Below are 12,192 nucleotides of genomic sequence, written 5' to 3' on the forward strand. Positions count from 1 at the left end.
TAAAAAAATCAGCTACAAGACGAGGGCCGGACTGTTCGAATGTTCATTGAAAAATTTTTAAATGACGCATATAGTCTAGTGAACCTAATTGAACCTACTGAAAACCTAACAAATATATTACAATATGATCAGATAAATAAAGCAATATTTTCTTATGGCTCTGTCAGTAATCTTTAATTTTCAACAGACACAAAAGACAAATTTCCTTTATATAAATATCCCCATAACATGAACATTAAATGAAAGAAACCGGTATTCAAGGCACCATCAGTAGACTATATTTTCTATTTTAGCAAAAGTGGGCTAAATTTACTTCAAAGAAAAAACAATAATAGCAATTTTCTATCATCCACTCAACTGAAATATTTTTAAAATATAATTGGATTGAAATACAAAAAATAAAGTGCAAAAATCTATTAATCAAAAACAACACTTTGTTTAAGGAGAAGTAACATGCAGTGAAAACAAATATTAAATTTTAACTTTTAAACTTGAACTGAGTAAAAACTCTAAATATGTGATTGCACAGTAATGTTCACTTGTTTGAGGTTGAGGGTGATACTTGGTGGTGTCCCATCTTTTCCACAAGTTCATCAATGTTCGGGGTAAGGCTCTGAGCTGAAGAAATCCTCAGAATTGAGTGGAGGTGTTCAGCAGTAAGTCGACTTCTGTGTGATGTTTTGTTCAGGTTCATCAAAGAAAACAGTTGTTCACACAGGTATGTGCTGCCAAACATAGACAACGTTTGAGCAGCCTGGATGCGCAGCTGGGGCATTGTGCCGGGGAGGAAACGGGCGAACTCCGCAGCACCCACTGCCGCATATTTTGCCCTCAGTGCATCATTGCATTGGAGGTCAATCAACTCCATTTGGAGGTTTGGTGGTGAGCTTTCCACGTCAACAGCAAATGGGTTACCGAGCAGTTCCAACCTGCTTTTTTGTGCTTCAAAGTCAGCAAATCGGCGTCGAAAGTCAGCGGCAAGCATACCTATTTTATCAGCCAACTGTGTGCTCGGGAACGCACTGGTAGAGAGCTTCTCTTTCATGGTCTGGCAGCTGGGAAAGTGGCTCAAATTTTCTTTCCGCATCTGCGTCTCCCACAGAGTCAGTTTGGTTTTAAATGCCTTCACTGTACTGTACATATCAGAGATGACACGATCCCGACCCTGCAGCTGCAAGTTTATTGCATTCAGATGACTCGTAATGTCACACAGAAAAGCCATTTCACACAGAAACATTTCGTCTCGGAGTTGTGTTGTGTCTTTCCCTTTGCTGTCCAAGAACAGACAAATCTCCTCACGAAGCTCGAAACATCTTTGAAGCACCTTTCCCTGGCTTAGCCATCGCACCTCTGTGTGATAAGGCAAATCACCATGCTCCGTTTCTAACTCCGTCAGAAATGCCTTGAACTGGCGGTGATTCAAACCTTTGGCTCTGATAAAGTTAACTGTGCGCGTGATGATGCTCATTACATGCTCCATTTTCAAGGCTTTACCGCACAACGCTTCCTGGTGTATGATACAATGATAAGCTGTCAGCTCACCTGTCGCGTTTTCCTCTTGCATCTTTTCCCGTATCTTCGCCACCAGTCCGCTCCTGTGTCCACACATCGCAGGTGCTCCGTCGGTTGTCAAACCCACGAGTTTTTCCCAAGGCAGCTCCATCTCATTTACACATCTTGACACCTCTTCATACAAATCATGCCCCGTAGTTGTGCCATGCATAGGACGTAAAGCCAAAAACTCCTCTGTCACGCTTAGGTTGGAGTCCACTCCGCGGATGAAAATTGACAACTGGGCAATGTCAGAAATGTCGGTGCTCTCATCCACAGCCAAGGAATATGCAATAAAATCTTTTCCTTTTTCACAAGCTGCTCTTTTAGATTGATGGACAACTGGTCTACTCTCTCGGCAATGGTGTTTCTGCTCAGACTCACATTTAAAAAGAGTTGCCTTTTTCTGGGCAAACTTCGTCACAAACTTTAATCATGCAGTTTTTGATGAAATCCCCTCCGTAAATGGCCGGGCTGATTTAGCGATCTCTTCTGCCAAAATAAAACTGGCCTTGACAGCAGCCTGGCCTTGTGATTTGGCTTTTTTGAACAGAGCCTGTCGAGATTTGAGGCCTCGTTTTAATTCCTCTGCCTTTTGTAGCCTTTGTTCCATGTCCATATTCTTGTTTTTGTCCGCGTGTTTCGTTTCATAATGTCGTCTCAGATTATACTCTTTCAGTACCGCCACACTTTCTCCACACAGAAGACACACAGGTTTTCCAGCTACCTTCGTGAACATATACTCCGACTCCCACCTTGTTTGAAACCCCCGGTTCTCAGTATCCACCTTCCGTTTTGCCATTTTTGATGGGTATCTGAAAGTTAATTTTACTGTGATGCTGACGACTGCTGTGCCAATAAATATTGAAATGAAGCAGCCTACTGCTCGGTGCGTCACCTTTGCATTGTGGGAAATGTAGTATTGGTGCGTGTAAAAGATCTGCGGGCTGCCGGCTTGCTGCGGGCCGGTTCTAATAATAAATCAAGATCATCCCAGGGGCCGTAAAAAACCTTCTTGCGGGCCGGATGTGGCCCGCGGGCCTTGACTCTGACATATGTGGCCTAGACCAAAGAGCTGTCAAAGGACACCAGAAACAAAATTGTAGACCTGCACCAGGCCTGTCATGCTTCAATTCTGTACGTGTTCAGTATTGATGATACTTGTATGATGCATGAGTTCAGTGCAGATATTGATTGAATGGATCAGGTGACTCAGTCAATTGAAAATGTTCCAATGATCAATGCGTTAGGGTAAGAGCATGGTGCTTGTAGCCTTAGGGTTGCGAGTTCAAATCTCATTAACCAGCTTTTCATCTAACCATTTCATGAAGATGAATTACCTGACGCATGACAATATATTGATATTGATATAATTACCATCATAATGAAGTAAACTTGGAGTAACTCAATGATATGTTGTGTACGACTCGGGGAAACCATGCAGTTTATTAAGGTATGGGTGAAATAAATTATGAACTTCACAGAGTGGTGAAAGTGAATGTGATGAGTTTGATACTCTTTTCCAATAAATATCGAAGGTTTTATTCTGGTGACATGATGATTGATGTGGTTTTCGGTAAACTTTCCAAATGTCGACAAAACAAAATACGCTAGACAAGGTGGGATCTTTTTGTGTCAGTAAAATGAATTATGCAAGAAATGTCGGTGGAAATGCTTTTATGCGCAAATATTGTTATAATAACCATCATATGGAAGTAAACGTGGAGTCACGCGATGACATGTTGGGTGGTCCACCCACTACAAATCGAGAAAGCGTGCAGATTATTAGCCTACAAATAAATTATAATGAACTTCACAGGCTGGTAAAAGTGCACAATGAACTTGATGCACATTTCCAATAACTGTCGAGGGTTTTATTCTGGTGACATGACAAATAAAAATAATTGTCAATCATAATCTCATAAAGGTAGCAGTCCAAACACTTAAAAGACACACCCTATCCCCTCTGCCCTCAAATTAAGTGGACACTTCTGATGACGTATCATGACGTCTGACGAGTATACACTTGCAGGACGAGGGAGGAAGGATTTACAGTAATGAGCGTAATGTCATTGTAACTGACCACAAGACAAATAAAGTGACCAAAGGGGTCACATTCCGAGTGTAGAATATTACCACCAAAGGTATTTTTCATTGTAGTGACACCAGCAGAGCGTTCAGATCCATGGGAAAGCCAAATATCGTTGCCCCACTGTGACCTCCAGAAGTTGGCATCAGCCAAAATTGAGTGAGACCCTTGAAAAAAGCAAATATCTGTTCGAAATTGTTTAGCAAATAAAAATAAGGCCTTGCGCTTGACATTGTCTCGTAACCCCCTAGCATTAAGAGATAATATAGACTGTTATGCAGGTGAGTGAGGACCCAAAAGCGGTTTAACAGAAACAGAGTCCTTTAATGTCAAAACACAGGGAAGACATAGATCCTCTTCAGATGTATTGAATGGCAAAATAGACAACCCGCAGAGAGGGTGACAAATAAATCATAAAGTCCTTCTGATATTACAGAAGAGTCCCCTTCTTAGCAGCAGAGGAGAATAGCAGGGTTAGCGGCGACACACTGCTGGTCTCTCTGGGTAGGCGCGGGTTGTAGAGGACAGAGGTACCTGATCACACGTAGCATCAGAAGAACAGGCAGATTCCGACAGGACGAGACAAGGGTGAAGCAAACGAGACGATAGTTTGGTTCTGGCATGAGAAACTCAAACGAGAATCTGACAAAGACAGAAGCAGGAACAGAGAGAGAAATGGAGAACTAATCAGAGGGAAAAAATGGAACAGGTGGGAAAAGGGTGAACGAGGTAGTTAGAGAAGATGAGGAACAGCTGGGGGAAGGAAAGGAAGAGAAGGTAACCTAATACGACCAGCAGGGGGAAACGGAGTGAAGAGAAAGAACAGGAACAAGACATAACATGACAATACATGACAGTACCCCCCCACTCACCGAGCGCCTCCTGGCGCACTCGAGGAGGAAACCTGGCGGCAACGGAGGAAATCATCGATCAGCGAACGGTCCAGCACGTCCCGAGAGGGAACCCAACTCCTTTCCTCAGGACCGTACCCCTCCAGAATCCACTAGGTACTGATGACCACGGCCCCGAGGACGCATGTCCAAAATCTTACGGACCCTGTAGATAGGTGCGCCGACAAGGATGGGGGAAGACGAGCGGGGGCGCGAAGTACGGGCTTAATACAGGAGACATGGAAGACCGGGTGGACGCGACGAAGATATCGCGGGAGAAGAAGTCGCACTGCGACAGGATTAATGATCTGAGAAATACGGAACGGACCAATGAACCGCGGGGTCAACTTGCGAGAAGCTGTCTTAAGGGGAAGGTTTTGGGTGGAGAGCCATACTCTCTGACCGCGACAATATCTAGGACTCTTAGTTCTACGCTTATTAGCGGCTCTCACAGTCTGCGCCCTATAACGGCAAAGTGCAGACCTGACCCTCTTCCAGGTGCGCTCACAACGTTGGACAAACGCCTGAGCAGAGGGGACGCTGGACTCGGCGAGCTGAGACGAGAACAGCGAAGGCTGGTACCCGAGGCTACTCTGAAAAGGAGATAGCCCGGTCGCAGACGAAGGAAGCGAGTTGTGGGCGTATTCTGCCCAGGGAAGCTGTTCCGACCAAGATGCAGGGTTACGAAAAGAAAGACTGCGTAAGATGCGACCTATAGTCTGATTGGCCCGTTCTGCTTGACCGTTAGACTGGGGGTGAAAGCCGGAAGAGAGACTGACGGAAGCCCCAATCAAATTGAGACGTGAATTGCGGACCCCTGTCCGAAACGACGTCTGACGGAAGGCCATGAATTCTGAAAACATTCTCGATGATGATTTGTGCCGTCTCTTTAGCAGAAGGGAGCTTAGCGAGGGGAATAAAATGAGCCGCCTTAGAGAACCTATCGACAACCGTAAGAATAACAGTCTTCCCCGCTGACGAAGGCAGTCCGGTGATAAAGTCTAAGGCGATGTGAGACCACGGTCGAGAGGGAATGGGAAGCGGTCTGAGACGGCCGGCAGGAGGAGAGTTACCGGACTTAGTCTGCGCGCAGACCGAACAAGCAGCCACGAAACGACGCGTGTCACGCTCCCGAGTGGGCCACCAAAAACGCTGGCGAATGGAAGCAAGCGTACCCCGAACGCCGGGGTGGCCGGCTAACTTGGCAGAGTGAGCCCAGTGAAGAACGGCCGGACGAGTAGGAACGGGAACGAAAAGAAGGTTCCTAGGACAAGCGCGCGGCGACGGAGTGTGAGTGAGAGCTTGCTTTACCTGCCTCTCAATTCCCCAGACAGTCAACCCGACAACACGCCCCTCAGGGAGAATCCCCTCGGGGTCGGTGGAGGCTACTGAAGAACTGAAGAGACGAGATAAAGCATCAGGCTTGGTGTTCTTAGAGCCCGGACGATAAGAAATTACGAACTCGAAACGAGCGAAAAACAGCGCCCAACGAGCCTGACGCGCATTAAGTCGTTTGGCAGAACGGATGTACTCAAGGTTCCTATGGTCAGTCCAAACGACAAAAGGAACGGTCGCCCTCCAACCACTGTCGCCATTCGCCTAGGGCTAAGCGGATGGCGAGCAGTTCGCGGTTTCCCACATCATAGTTACGTTCCGACGGCGACAGGCGATGAGAAAAATACGCGCATGGGTGGACCTTGTCGTCAGAAAGGGAGCGCTGAGAAAGAATGGCTCCCACGCCCACCTCTGACGCGTCAACCTCGACAACGAACTGTCTAGAGACGTCAGGTGTAACAAGGATAGGTGCGGATGTAAACCGATTCTTGAGGAGATCAAAAGCTCCTGGGCGGAAACGGACCACTTAAAGCACGTCTTGACAGAAGTAAGGGCTGTGAGAGGAGCTGCCACCTGACCGAAATTACGGATGAAACGACGATAGAAATTCGCGAAGCCGAGAAAGCGCTGCAGCTCGACGCGTGACTTAGGGGCGGGCCAATCGATGACAGCTTGGACCTTAGCGGGATCCATCTTAATGCCTTCAGCGGAAATAACAGAACCGAGAAATGTGACGGAGGAGGCATGAAAAGAGCACTTCTCAGCCTTCACATAAAGACAATTCTCTAAAAGGCGCTGGAGGACACGTCGAACGTGCTGAACATGAATCTGGAGTGACGGTGAAAAAAATCTGGATATCGTCAAGGTAAACGAAAACAAAGATGTTCAGCATGTCTCTCAGGACGTCATTCACTAATGCCTGAAAGACAGCTGGAGCGTTAGCGAGGCCGAAAGGAAGAACCCGGTATTCAAAGTGCCCTAACGGAGGGTTAAACGCCGTTTTCCACTCGTCCCCCTCCCTGATGCGCACGAGATGGTAAGCGTTACGAAGGTCCAACTTAGTGAAAAACCTGGCTCCCTGCAGGATCTCGAAGGCTGAAGACATAAGAGGAAGCGGATAACGATTCTTAACTGTTATGTCATTCAGCCCTCGATAATCCACGCAGGGACGCAGGGACCCGTCCTTCTTCTTAACAAAAAAAAAACCCGCTCCGGCGGGAGAGGAGGGGACTATGGTACCAGCGTCGAGAGCTACAGACAACCTTACGTTCGGGAGCCGACAGAGAGTATAGTCTACCCCGGGGGGGGAGTGGTTCCCGGAAGGAGATCAATACTACAATCATACGACCGGTGCGGAGGAAGAGAGGTGGCCCTGGACCGACTGAACACCGTGCGCAGATCGTGATATTCCTCCGGCACCCCCGTCAAATCACCAGGCTCCTCCTGTGAAGAAGAGACAGAGGAAACAGGAGGGATAGCAGACATTAAACATTTCACATGACAAGAGACATTCCAGGAGAGGATAGAATTACTAGACCAATTAATAGAAGGATTATGACAAACTAGCCAGGGATGGCCCAAAACAACAGGTGTAAAAGGTGAACGAAAAATTTAAAAAGAAATGGTTTCGCTATGATTACCAGAGACAGTGAGGGTTAAAGGTAGCGTTTCACGCTGAATCCTGGGGAGAGGACTACCATCCAAAGCGAACAAGGTCGTGGGCTCCCCTAACTGTCTGAGAGGAATGTCATGTTCCCGAGCCCAGGTTTCGTCCATAAAACAGCCCTCCGCCCCAGAGTCTATCAAGGCACTGCAGGAAGCTGACGAACCGGTCCAGCGTAGATGGACCGACAAGGTAGTGCAGGATCTTGAAGGAGAGACCAGAGTAGTAGCGCTCACCAGTAGCCCTCCGCTTACTGATGAGCTCTGGCTTTTACTGGACATGAAGTGACAAACTGACCAGCGGAACCGCAATAGAGACAGAGGCGGTTGGTGATTCTCCGTTCCCTCTCCTTAGTCGAGATGCGGATACCCCCCAGCTGCATAGGCTCAGCACCCGAGCCGGCGGAGGAAGATGGTAGTGATGCGGAGAGGGGGGCAACGGATAACGCGAGCTCCTTTCCACGAGCTCGGTGACGAAGATCAACCCGTCGTTCTATGCGAATAGCGAGTTCAATCAAGGAATCCACGCTGGAAGGAACCTCCCGGGAGAGAATCTCATCCTTTACCTCCGCGCGGAGACCCTCCAGAAAACGAGCGAGCAAAGCCGGCTCGTTCCAGTCACTGGAGGCAGCAAGAGTGCGAAACTCAATAGAGTAATCTGTTATGGATTGATTACCTTGACATAGGGAAGACAGGGCCCTGGAAGCTTCCTCCCCAAAAACAGAACGATCAAAAACCCGTATCATCTCCTCCTTAAAGTCCTGATACTGGTTAGTACACTCAGCCCTCGCCTCCCAGATTTCCGTGCCCCACTCACGAGCCCGTCCAGTAAGGAGAGATATGACGTAGGCGATACGAGCTGTGCTCCTGGAGTAAGTGTTGGGCTGGAGAGAAAACACAATATCACACTGGGTGAGGAACGAGCGGCATTCAGTGGGCTCCCCAGAGTAACACGGCGGGTTATTGATTCTGGGCTCCGGAGATTCGGAAGCCCTGGAAGTGGCCGGTGGATTGAGGCGGAGATGGTGAATCTGTTTCGAGAGGTCGGAGACTTGGGCGGCCAGGGTCTCAACGGCATGTCGAGCAGCAGACAATTCCTGCTCGTGTCTGCCTAGCATCGCTCCCTGGATCTCGACGGCTGAGTGGAGAGGATCCGAAGTCGCTGGGTCCATTCTTGGTCAGATTCTTCTGTTATGCAGGTGAGTGAGGACCCAAAAGTGGTTTAACAGAAACAGAGTCCTTTAATGTCAAAACACAGGGAAGACATAGATCCTCTTCAGATGTATTGAATGGCAAAATAGACAACCCGCAGAGAGGGCGACAAATAAATCATAAAGTCCTTCTGATATTACAGAAGAGTCCCCTTCTTAGCAGCAGAGGAGAATAGCAGGGTTAGCGGCGACAGACTGCTGGTCTCTCTGGGTAGGCGCGGGTTGTAGAGGACAGAGGTACCTGATCACACGTAGCATCAGAAGAACATGCAGATTCCGACAGGACGAGACAAGGGTGAAGCAAACGAGACGATAGTTTGGTTCTGGCATGAGAAACTCAAACGAGAATCTGACAAAGACAGAAGCAGGAACAGAGAGAGAAATAGAGAACTAATCAGAGGGAAAAAAGGAACAGGTGGGAAAAGGGTGAACGAGGTAGTTAGAGAAGATGAGGAACAGCTGGGGGAAGGAAAGGAAGAGAAGGTAACCTAATACGACCAGCAGGGGGAAACGGAGTGAAGAGAAAGAACAGGAACAAGACATAACATGACAATACATGACATAGACAAAGACAAAACAACAAAGATTATATAAAAGTATAAACTGTAGTAGGATGAGTCAAAGACGTAGGAGCATATTCAAATAATTGAATAACAAAATGTTTTACATATAAACATTCCTAAGACCTTTTTTGGAAATAAGTATTAATAACTAAATAGAACAATAACCGTGTAAAGTCAGAGAAGACCTGTATGCCCTTTAAAACAGTATCTTAGTTACTGTATACATAAAACATAAATACAGCTTTCAATCTTCTTCGTAAGTGTGTAAACAAAATAGGTCTTCTGGTCATACAAGAACAAACTAATAAATTGAAATACCTGAGTATTCCTGAAAAGTAGTCACCTGATGCTTGTTAGGTAAACAACATAAGGAAAATGAGAATACCATGGCTGAAACCATCAACCTGTTCCTTCTGGTGACATTTTAGGGAGGAATATGGATTTCTGAACCGTTGATGAAACCTCCACCTCCGACGAAGTAAGCAGCCTTCCCCTCACTTCGTGCTATCTTGATCGTTGGCCACAACTTGTTCCTTCTTTCTATGTCTTCCGGGCTGAGAAGCTCGGCGAAACGCATACCATGGCTCTGAAGGAAGGGGTTCTTCCTAGCAGATTTCCAGACAGCATCCCTGTAGAATCTGGTAGTGAATAGGATGATGATACCCCTGGGTCTTGAATCGTTTTGCTGTTGCTTCTTGCCAAGGCGATGCACAACGTCGATGGTATCACCAACTTTGTTCTTCTCTGCAGGCATAACTTCTTGGCAGATGCGGATAGCCTCTCCTCGCACATCTTCATTCTCCACCTCTGGCCAGCTGTAGAGTCTTAGGTTCCATTTTCTTGTGTATTGTTCAGTGAGACATCTATGGTAGACATTGTTATTCTTTTCCACCCTTTTCACATTTTTTTCAACTTTTGCCACTCTCGTTTTCACATTCACCACATGCAAACTCCACAGTCTTTTTCAAGCCTTCGATAACCATGGTGTTCGCGCCTACCATTTTCCCAATGGCGTCACACCTGGAGTTGATGAGTAAGGAGAGGGTAGCCACGATGTCAGAGTTCATGTTGGGTTTTTTGGATGGTGGAGGTTTGCAAGGAGTAACCGGTAAAGAGGGGAATTCGTCATCTTCAACAGCATTCGAAAACATGATATTATCCATAGGCCAAGCGTAGTTATGACAGTTGTCTATAAGCACGTTTCTCTCTTGTTGATTAGCAATAGAACGGCTAACTTCTTCCTTTCTTTTTTTGTCACGACTTTGCATGGACATGCTGAAATAAATGATCCAATTATCATTCCAGTCACAGGAAAGGTCTTATATCTTGAACAAATAAAAATAGTAATGACTGTAAACTTTTTTTTTTTTTTTCATAATCTTTCTGAAGTTTGGTACGGAGCTTGATAAAAAAAAGTCTGTTCAAGCCGCCATCTTGGCACCTACATAGATTACAAACAATGGACAATCGGGCTAGGGGGTACAAAATCACATTACAATTACACAAGGATCGGGACATGTATATACTTACAATTCTAACAGCTTTTTTGTTAGTAGAGCATTTAACCGTCTTAAAATACAGTTCAATTTATTTTTGTAGGGTAAGAAAATGTGGTTTTCTGTTTGTACATTTGTGTATATGAAATTTGGCCAAAAGAATAATGAAATTAATTACATAAAAATGTTTCAGCTTATTTCTATTGTTTGTAAAGAATCCAAACAGTACATCTCTCCACAATAGTGTAAAATCTTCATAAATGTGTACTCGTCAGACGTCACGATACGTCATCAGAAGTGTCCACTTAATTTGAGGACTGAGGGGATAGGGTTTATCTTTGAAGTGTTTGGAAAGCAACCTGTATGTGCACTCTATATGCGCACTCTGTATGCGCAGCTGCGTGCTGTTGGCTACTATATAAAAAAAATGTAAGAAAACCACCAGTGGAGTTGGAAACCCATTTAACTTGCATTTTTTATTCGGTACATGGGAATTTAACTGCAAAAGGTATTTTTATGTGAACTACGTCATCACGCACAGTCTTTATTTCTGTAACAAGTCAATTTGATTCAAACACATTTCTGATGTAAAATGTACATATTATTTTTATGCAGATTTGAGAATATTTGCATAAAAATCTGTTGCCAATTGGATGATAACCTAGCTACTGTCAATGTTTCCATTACGGTACTTTGCTTTTGATAAAAGTGCCCATAATGATAGGATTACGATATTGTTGTCAGCTGAACAGCAGTGATGCATCCATCTTCTCTCCCTCCCTACAGTAGCAGCAGGTAGTTCCTCTTAATCTTGACCTTGAATGCCCATGAAGCAGCAGAGACATTGTGAACATGCAGAAACTCATCAAATATTTATACCCAGATCTAATTCAGGACTTCATGTGATTTTCCTTGGCTTTGGGGCCAGGGTCTGTGTTCCTAGAACATATTGAATCTGTTCTTTAAAGGTTCCCAGAATGTTTAATTTGGTTGTGGGAACAGTCCGATGAGAACCTTGTGAGGACATCGCAAAAGATATGTTCCTAAAACCCAAAAACTGTCCAATTGTGCGGATGATTATACAATTTCTTTTAGGGTGCAAAACCATTCACCTGATGTTACAAGAACGTTCCCAGAACACATTTTAATCTTCTCTTTAAAGGTTCCCAGAATGTTTCATACGTAGTGGGAACATTGTGGGGATATGACAAGAGATAGGTTCCCAAAACACTAGAACTGTCCAGTTGTGCTGACATTCAGATATTGTTTGTATCGGTTCTTTAAAGGTTCCCAGAACATTTAATTAGATTGTGGGAACAGTGTGGATACATTAGAAAAGATAGGTTCCCAAAACACAAAATATACTCAATTGTGATGACATTCATACAATGTTTG

This window comes from Oncorhynchus nerka, linkage group LG13, assembly GCF_034236695.1.
Source record: "Oncorhynchus nerka isolate Pitt River linkage group LG13, Oner_Uvic_2.0, whole genome shotgun sequence".
In the NCBI taxonomy this organism is placed as follows: domain Eukaryota; kingdom Metazoa; phylum Chordata; class Actinopteri; order Salmoniformes; family Salmonidae; genus Oncorhynchus; species Oncorhynchus nerka.